The sequence below is a fragment of the Ovis canadensis genome, chromosome 13 (assembly GCF_042477335.2).
Source record: "Ovis canadensis isolate MfBH-ARS-UI-01 breed Bighorn chromosome 13, ARS-UI_OviCan_v2, whole genome shotgun sequence".
NCBI lineage: Eukaryota > Metazoa > Chordata > Mammalia > Artiodactyla > Bovidae > Ovis > Ovis canadensis.
Genome location: NC_091257.1, coordinates 31,178,232 through 31,187,459, shown reverse-complemented (window position 1 = coordinate 31,187,459; position 9,228 = coordinate 31,178,232).

Below are 9,228 nucleotides of genomic sequence, written 5' to 3'. Positions count from 1 at the left end.
GACCAAATGAAATACAATCAATGGTATAACTTTGTGCCCACTAAGTACATTTTCAAAAAATCTTATTTCTCTTTTTCATATCTCCATTAAAATGGACTATTCAGAATCATAGCCAACTGTGGAGAAATGCAGCTTAGCGAGTAAGAGAGCCTACTGAGAAACGTTAGCCACTGAACAGAATAATCAGTTCTGATAGATTTTCTTTCCACAGTAATTTGCCACCCTTCCTAGGTGGGAATCCTGCCTTTTCTTGTTCTCAGAGTAGAAAAGAACAAACCCAAGCCCAACCCAAAACATCCCATCTCACTCCAAACAGCTCCAGCCGTGAAAGGAGAGATTGCCATCAGGGTACAAGGTCATTAAATTCTGTAGTGATTGGAGCAAAGGAACAGAGAAGAGGTGAAGTTTTTGGCAAGAATGCTCCAGGAACTACACCCTTCCTCCTTTGTTGTTTAGAGCAAACTTGCAATAGAATACTAAAGATATACGTTATAAATTGTTTGACCAATACACCAGCTGTGGACTGGATTGTCACTCCCAAATTCATGTGAAGTCCCAAACCCCTCATGTGACTGAATTGGAGATGGGGGCCTTCAAGGTGGTGATTGAGGTTAAAGGGGGTCATAAGAGTGGAGCCCTGATTCCATGGGCCTGGTGCCCTTATAAGCAGAGGAAGAAACACCAGAGATCTCTCTCTGCCACATGAGGACTCAAGGAGAAGGCAGCCATCTGTAAGTCAAGAAGAAAAGCACTCGCTGGGACCGGACTGTGCTTGCTCCTTGACCTTGGACTTCCAGCCTCTAGAACTCTAAGAAAATAAATTTCTGTTGTTTAAGCGTCCTAGTCCATGGTATTGGGTTGGCAAAAAAGTTTTCTGTTATGGAAATATTTTGTGATGCTGCCTGAGCAGACTAAGACATCACTCATCTCCCACTGGTACAGAGATGGTGCAGTAAAAGGGGTGGAGGAACAGGATTCCCCAAGCCCTGCTCCAGGGCTGGAAAAGTATCTAATGAGATCACAGTGCCTCAAATTTAAAAATATATAGATCATTTTCATTACTTGTAACTAATGTAGTATTTAAAGTGAAAGTTTAATAATTAAAATATTTTTTCATTTACAGCAAGCTATTTGAAATGTTCGTTGAGTGAATAAATGAATATGAAAATGATACCATAATACGACCCCACAATAGATAAGACCTGTACGTTTACATTTTTCTGCCAGTATTAAGGTCAGCTTTATGTTGGACCAAGACTGGACCTGTATTAAGCAGGTGTGTAGCAAGAGCAGAGCCCAATGTTGGGGTGCAGGATGACTTTAGGGGACCCCAAGCACTTTAGACTTGATGGGCTCCTTCCTCCGTGAAAAAAATTTTAAATTATATTTTATGATGACATTTTTCTGATTTTAGAAGAAATGAACATGAAAACATTTTTTGTGAGCTGGTTAAATTATCGTGCGCCCTGACGGAGGTTCCTTCTCTGCACCTGGAGTTTTGAGTCCTGTTTCCGTCACTTCTTAGCTGTGAGATTTGGGAACATGCCCTTGACATCCTTATCTATAAAAATGAGAAAAAGGAAGGTGTAACAATATGGAGAAAAATCTTCTTTGTTAGCAGGAAATTTGTTTGATGGAGGGGTTCTTGGATAGGGGTCTCAGAATGGGGTACCCTGGAGGGGTCATGTTGCCTCGTGAGGAGTGCGGAGTGAGCTGGAGCCAAAGACAGAAGACTCTGCCCCTCCTCCACCAGGCCTGGCCAAGGAACTTCGGGCTCAATGACAGAAACGTTAAAGCCAGAGTCTTCGGAAGAGGCTTATCTTCATCTACTCAGGTCATCCTCTACAATATTCCCATTTCCTTTAATGCTTTCTGAGCACTGAATCTATGTTGGGGGAGAGAAGGGTGCTGAGCTCTGCTCTGAGGGCCTGGGTCTAGCACAGAAGCAGCTTCCCTCTTCCCCTGCTTCGAGTTATGTGGGAAGCTCTTGGCTCAGTGCCTGAGAGCTCTCAGTACACACTACCCTCTGATGTGAGCAGCCCAAGGCAGGCATGAAAACACGGTTCTGGCCTCATTTGCAGCATCAGTACTATGTTTAGCTAATAAACTAACTGGCCAGATGATTGTCCAGAGCAGAGCTTCTCAGTTCAATTGGCAGTGATCTTGTCTCTCCGTTCGGCCCAGAAGACATTTGGCAAAGTCTGGAGACAAAATCGGTTGTCACAGCTGCCCGGGGAGGGTGCTATGGGCATCGAGCAGACAGAAGCTGCATTGCACAGACAGCTCCATGACAAAGTATGGCCCTGAATGTCCACAGTACTGAGCTTGAGAACCCTGATATGAGGCCTTTCCTCTGATGGCCACCCAGAATGAAAAATCAGGGAGCAGTCTTTATAGCATACTCTGAGGTCAGCTTTTTCATACTGTTCATGGGGTTCTCAAGGCAAGAATACTGAAGTGGTTTGCCATTCCCTTCTCCAGAGGACCACATTCTGTCAGACCTCTCCACTACAACCCGGCCATCTTGCGTGGCCCCACACAGAATGGCTTAGTTTCATTGAGTTAGACAAGGCTGTGGTCCATCTCAGCAGTGGCCACAGGACTGGAAATGGTCAGTTTTCATTCCAATCCCAAAGAAAGGCAATGCCAAAGAATGCTCAAACTACTGCACAATTGCACTCATCACACACGCTAGTAAAGTAATGCTCAAAACTTTCCAAGCCAGTCTTCAGCAATACGTGAACTGTGAACTTACAGATGTTCAAGCTGGTTTTAGAAAAGGCAGAGGAACCAGAAATCAAATTGCCAACATCCGCTGGATCATGGAAAAAGCAAGAGAGTTCCAGAAAAACATCTATTTCTGCTTTATTGACTATGCCAAAGCCTTTGACTGTGTGGATCACAATAAACTGTGGAAAATTCTGAAAGAGATGGGAATACCAGACCACCTGACCTGCCTCTTGAGAAATCTGTATGCAGGTCAGGAAGCAACAGTTAGAACTGGACATGGAACAACAGACTGGTTCCAAATAGGAAAAGGAGTACGGCAAGGCTGTATATTGTCACCCTGCTTGTTGAAGTTACATGCAGAGTGCCGGGGGCCAGCGTGAGGAATTCCGCCCATGGCAAAGGTCATGAGGAAGGAGGCTTGGCATACGCAAAGGCGTGATCAAGCCTCAGGAAACCCCCTGTTCCCGAGCATCTAACCCCAAAACCAGAGTCTGTTTTATGCTCTCACCTACACCTCTGACTTTACGGGGGGCTCTCCCCCATAACCGTTTCTCTCGGAGAAGGAGTAAACGTGCAGCTCCAAGGCAATAAAAATTCTTGGGCGTGACAAGAGTGTTTCAGCTTACGGACTCCTCTGAAGGTTATCTAGCCCACCTGTATAGGTTTGTCCAGCCACATGTGATTGCTTGCAGCCTCCCAACCTGAGAGGCACAAGATGTTTTAGACTTACTAAAGGCAAATTATTTTGGGGAGTTAAAATTATTAGTATAGTTGGTTAGGAATTATATTGGTGAAGGGTCTCTTCATTTGTTGTGTCAATAATTGCTGCTAATTCCCTGCTCTGGGTGGGACAAGGATGTCTCAGGTCAAACCTCTCTGCTGACAGACTAGCTTGTGTGACAGGATTATCCTTACTGCCGCCACTAGGCACATGACTGTTTACTACCTCTCAACCATAAACAGCACAGAGAGTTTTGGAGTATTTTGAGAGTCTTAATTAGCGTAGGACTTTCTCTTCTTGTTGAGTCAATGATTGCCGCCAGGCCTCCATATCCTTAGGCACCTGGGAATATATTAATCAATGTATTTGGAATATAGCAAAGGAAATATGGTAGTTTTTGATGTTAGCAATACTAGACTTTTTGAGTTAATGGATTTTCTCTTTTGTAATAGATCACTGTACTTTGTTATATATCACTGTGTCCTTGCTGTGTAAGAATGTAACTTTATCATATCTTAAGACTAAATAGATCTTAAGGGGAGCATTGGTGAAAGGATTTTCATTTGTTGGGTTGATGTTTGCTGCTAAATCTCCATGTTCCCTACCCTTATAATGAATATAACTAGCATATAGGAAGAAATAAGTATTAACCTTTAAACATATAGGAGAAATAAGTATTAACCTTTAAGACTAATCATGTTAACCTTGGGTTGAATAAATTCCTTTCTTGATTGTAACTCACTACACCCTCACCCTATAGGAATGTAACTTTATTTGGAGGGTGGTGCCTGGTTTAAGAAAAAACACCCTTGGAAGAAATAAGTTTTTTTGGTTATCAGAAAGAAAGGATCATAAAATGCCAGCAGGTCTCACTCATGGCCAGAAGATGATGTAATATCCCTAAGACCTTTTTTAAATATATTTATGTGAAGCACCTGATTTTGATAAAGGTCAGGACTGCTGACCCCCACGTGACTCTGTATTCATCCCTATGTGTAACAAAAGGTATATAAGCAAACCCAAAAATAAAGAAATCGGATCAGTTTCCGGAAAGACTGATTCCCCCATGTCGCTTCTTTCTTGCTCCCGTTTTTCTGGCTGAATTCCCATCTGGAGCATGGATGTTATTCCACGTAATCCAAGTTATTCAGCCTCTTTTTCTCCACTGATCTTCCTACTACACTATCCATTTCTAATCTCTCTATATCTGTGATTAAATATGTATTTTTCCAAAGACGCCGACTCCGTCCCCCCACCTTCGAATCACCCTGGATCCACCGGGGCTGGACCCCGGCAGCAGAGTACATCATAAGAAACGCTGGGCTGGAAGAACCACAAGCTGGAATCAAGATTGCTGGGAGAAATATCAACAACCTCAGATATGCAGATGACACCACCCTTATGGCAGAAAGTGAAGAGGACCTAAAATGCCTCTTGATGAAAGTGAAAGAGGAGAGTGAAAAAGTTGGCTTAAAGCTCAACATTCAGAAAACTAAGATCACGGCATCTGGTCCTATCACTTTGTGGCAAATAGAAGGGAAAACAGTGGAACCAGTGGCTGACTATTTTTAGGGGCTCCAAAATCACTGCAGATGGTGATTGCAGCCATGAAATTAAAAGATGCTTACTCCTTGGAGGGAAAGTCATAAGCAACCTAGACAGCATAGTAAAAAGCAGAGACATTACTTTGTCCAAAAAGGTCCATCTAGTCTAGGCTATGGTTTTTCCAGTAGTCATGTATGGATGTAAGAGTTGGACTATAAAGAAAGCTGAGCACTAAAGAATTGATGCTTTTGAACTGTGGTGTTGCAGAAGACTCTTGAAAGTCCCTTGGACTGCAAGGAGATCCAACCAGTACATCCTAAAGGAGATCAGTCCTTGGTGTTCATTGGAAGGACTGATGTTGAAGATGGAAACTCCAATACTTTGGCCACCTGGTGTGAAGAGCTGACTCATTTGAAAAGACCCTGATGCTGGAAAAGATTGAGGGCAGGAGGAGAAGGGGATGACAGAGGATGAGATGGTTGGATGGCATCACCGACTCAATGGACATGAGTTTGGGTAAACTCTGGGAGTTGGTGATGGACAGGGAGGCCTGGCATGCTGCGGTTCATGGCGTCGCAAAGAGTCAGACACGACTGAGCAACTGAACTGAACTGATGAGGTCAGCTATATTATTTTTTATTTATATTTATGAGCTTTTTCCTCTCCACTGCCTCATAACATCCGACAAACTTACTAGTATTAAACCTGCTAAATATGCTTTTTAGTCTCGGGATTTGGAAGCATATGTGATTTTTCAGTCCAGGTAACCTGACCCTGGAGAAGGAAAGGGCAACCCACTCCAGTATGCTTGTCTGGGAAATCCCATAGAAAGAGGAGCCTGGCAAGCTATAGTCTATGGGATCGAAAGAGTCAGACACAATTTAGCAACTAAACAACAAACCTAGCTGCATTTCAATTCAGTTCAGTTCAGTTCAGTTCGTTGCTCAGTCCTGCCTGACTCTTTGCAACCCCATGGACTGCAGCACGCCAGAAGGTATACTGTCTATCACCAATTCCTGGAGCTTGCTCAAACTCATGTCCATTGAGTCGGTGATGCCATCCAACCATATCATCCTCTGTCAACCCCTTCTCCTCCTGCTTTCAGTCTTTCCCAGCATCAGGGTCTTTTCCAATGAGTCTGCCCTTCATATCAGGTAGCCAAATCATTGGAGCTTCAGTTTCAGTATCAGTCCTTCCAATGAATATTCAGAACTGATTTCCTTTAGGATTGACTGGTTTGATCTCCCTACAGCCCAGGGGACTCTCTAGAGTCTTCTCCAACACCACAGTTCAAAAGCATCAACTCTTCGGCGCTCAGCCTTCTTTATGGTCCAACTCTCACATCCACACATGACTACTGGAAAAACCATAGCTTAGACTAGATGGACCTTTGTCTGCAAAGTAATATCGCTGCTTTTTAATATGTTGTCTAGGCTTGTTATAGCTTTTCTTCCAAGGAGCAAGAGTCTTTTAATTTCATGGCTGCAGTCACCATCTGCAGTGATTTTGGAGCCCCCAAAAATAAAGTCTGACACTATTTCCACTGTTTTCCCATCTATTTGCCATGAAGTAATGGGGCCGGATGCCATGATCTTAGTTTTCTGAATGTTGAGCTTTAAGCTCTTTCACTCTCCTCTTTCACTCTCATCAAGAGGCTTTTTAGCTCCTCTTCACTTTCTGCCATAAGGGTGGTGTCATCTGCATATCTGAGATTATTGATATTTCTCCCGGCAATCTTGATTCTAGCTTATGAGTCATCCAGCCTGGCATTTTGCATCATGTACTCTGCATAGAAGTTAAAGAAGCAGGGTGACAATATACAGCCTTGACATACTCCTTGCCCAATTTGGAACCTGTCCATTGTTCCATGTCTGGTTCTAACTGTTGTTTCTTGACCTGTATACAGATTTCTCAGGAGGCAAGTAAGGCTCTATCTAGGTCTGGCTCTAGGTGAATGATCACCCATTGTGGTCATCTGGGTCATTAAGTTCTTTTTTGTATAGTTATTCTGTATATTCTTGCCACCTCTTCTTAATATCTTCTGCTTCTGTTAGGTCCATACCATTTCTGTCCTTTATTGTGCCCATTTTTGCATGAAAATTTCCCTCTAATTTTCTTGAAGAGATCTCTAGTCTTTCCTGTTCTATTGTTTTCATCTATTTCTTTGTATTGATTACTTAGGAAGGCTTTCTTATTTCTCATTGCTATTCTTTGGAACTCTGCATTCAGATGGGTATATCTTTCCTTTTCTCCTTTGTCTTTCATTTTTCTTTTTTTCTCTGCTATTTGTAAGGCCTCCTCAGACAACCATTTTGCCTTTTTGCATTTCTTTTTCTTGGGGATGGTCTTGATCCCTGCCTCCTGTACAATGTCATGAACCTCAGTCCATAGTTCCTTAGGCACTATCTATCAGATCTAATTCCTTGAATCTATTTGTCACTTCCACTGTAGGTCATACCTGAATGGTCTAGTGGTTTACCCTACTTTCTTCAATTTAAGTCTGAATTTGATAATAAGGAGTTCATGATCTGAGCCACAGTCAGCTCCCAGTCTTGTTTTTGCTGACTGTATAGAGCTTCTCCATCTTTGGCTGCGAAGAATATAATCAATCTTATTTTGGTGCTGACCATCTGGTGATGTCCATGTGTAGAGTCATCTCTTGTGTTGTTGGAAGAGGGTGTTTGCTATGACCAGTGCATTCTCTTGGCAAAACTCTGTTAGCCTTTGCCCTGCTTCATTCTGCATTCCAAGGCCAAATTTGCCTATTACTTCAGGTATCTCTTGACTTCCTGCTTTTGCATTCCAGTCCCCTATCATGAAAAGAAAAACATCTTTTTTTGGTGTTAGTTCTAGAAGGTCTTGTAGGTCTCAATAGAACTTCATGGCTGCATTTAGGCCACTGAGATTTCTATCTAGAGCTAAGCTACCACTGCCCTCTTCTGGAGACGTTTGGAACTGCCGCTTTAAGTGCTGAGACTAAGAGAGTAATTCAACAGTGGTCTTGTGCCAGGTGATCACACCAGGACTCCCTCCCTTACTGGATTCTTGGAACTCTCTTCGCCCCTCCCTTGGGCTGGCATCTCAGCCTGGGTTTTCTCAGAAAGCAGAGCCTGAGCCCAGGTCTGCATGGAGGTAGTTATTTTGGAAAGTGATCCTTCGGAACCTCAGGGAAAGACATCCAAGGGGGTTGTTGTGAGATGAGAGAATTTGTGCTTGCTTGTCATTGCCTGCCCTGGTCCTGGGTGCAGGGCTCCCGAGACTCTTGGGATATCCTGGGAGACAGCAGTGGTTTCTGTTCTGAGAAGGGGACTCTGGGATCCACTTCAGCACAGTCAGGGGTTGGCTGGGAGGAGCAGGGATAGGGTGGGCAGCACAAGATTGGCCATAACGGTTGTGAAAGCTGGGCCACGAGTGCCAGGGTAATTTATCACTCATCCTCTTGATTTTTCCCTATGTTTGAAATTGTTCATAATAATTTAAAAATCCTTTTGGGGGTAAAAATAGTCATCCAGGGCAGATTTATGTATCTGGTGGTAGGGAAGATGGAGGAGGGTGTATGAAGGCTGACATCCATACTGATGAATGACAATAGCCTCAGGTGTCCCCAGATGCTTTCCTGAAGCATTGCTGTGTGCAGACAGTGCATGTCAGGGGCAAGATAAACAGTCCGTTAAGGAAACTAGACATCTTGCACCAATACCGGCTGGTTCCAGACTTTTCCAAGGCAGAACTTGTCATTCATGCTGAGATCTTGTCGTCTCTGAGAAGTGAATCCTAGTGATCATTTCACCAGCAAGTTCTCTGTAGTTCATTTTAAAAAGAAACAGAGAATCAGACCTGAAATTTGTCTTTAAAGGGATGGGGAGCGCCATGCTGGAAGCTGGCTGGTTGTCTGAAGTCAGTGCCAGAGCCCCAGGGTGGCTGTCAGCCCAGAGGAGTGTTTAAGTGGGATTATCTGAGCTCCTTGCTGCTGCAGGGATGGATGTTTTCTAAGTGGAACCTCTTCTCCTCACAGTGATCAGGCGAGACTCCGAGTAAAATCGTGATCACAAAGAACATCATTAGGCCCCTAATGAGAAGCTGTTGACAGAAAAATCACTCTGACATTCATCAAGATGCCAATAAATGTCAAGGGAGGGACTAGAGACACCGCAGATCATGAATTCTTTCTTCAGGGGCCTCTAGAGCAGAGTTTGGGGATGAAAGTCTTGCATTGCCTTTCTCCTGAATGG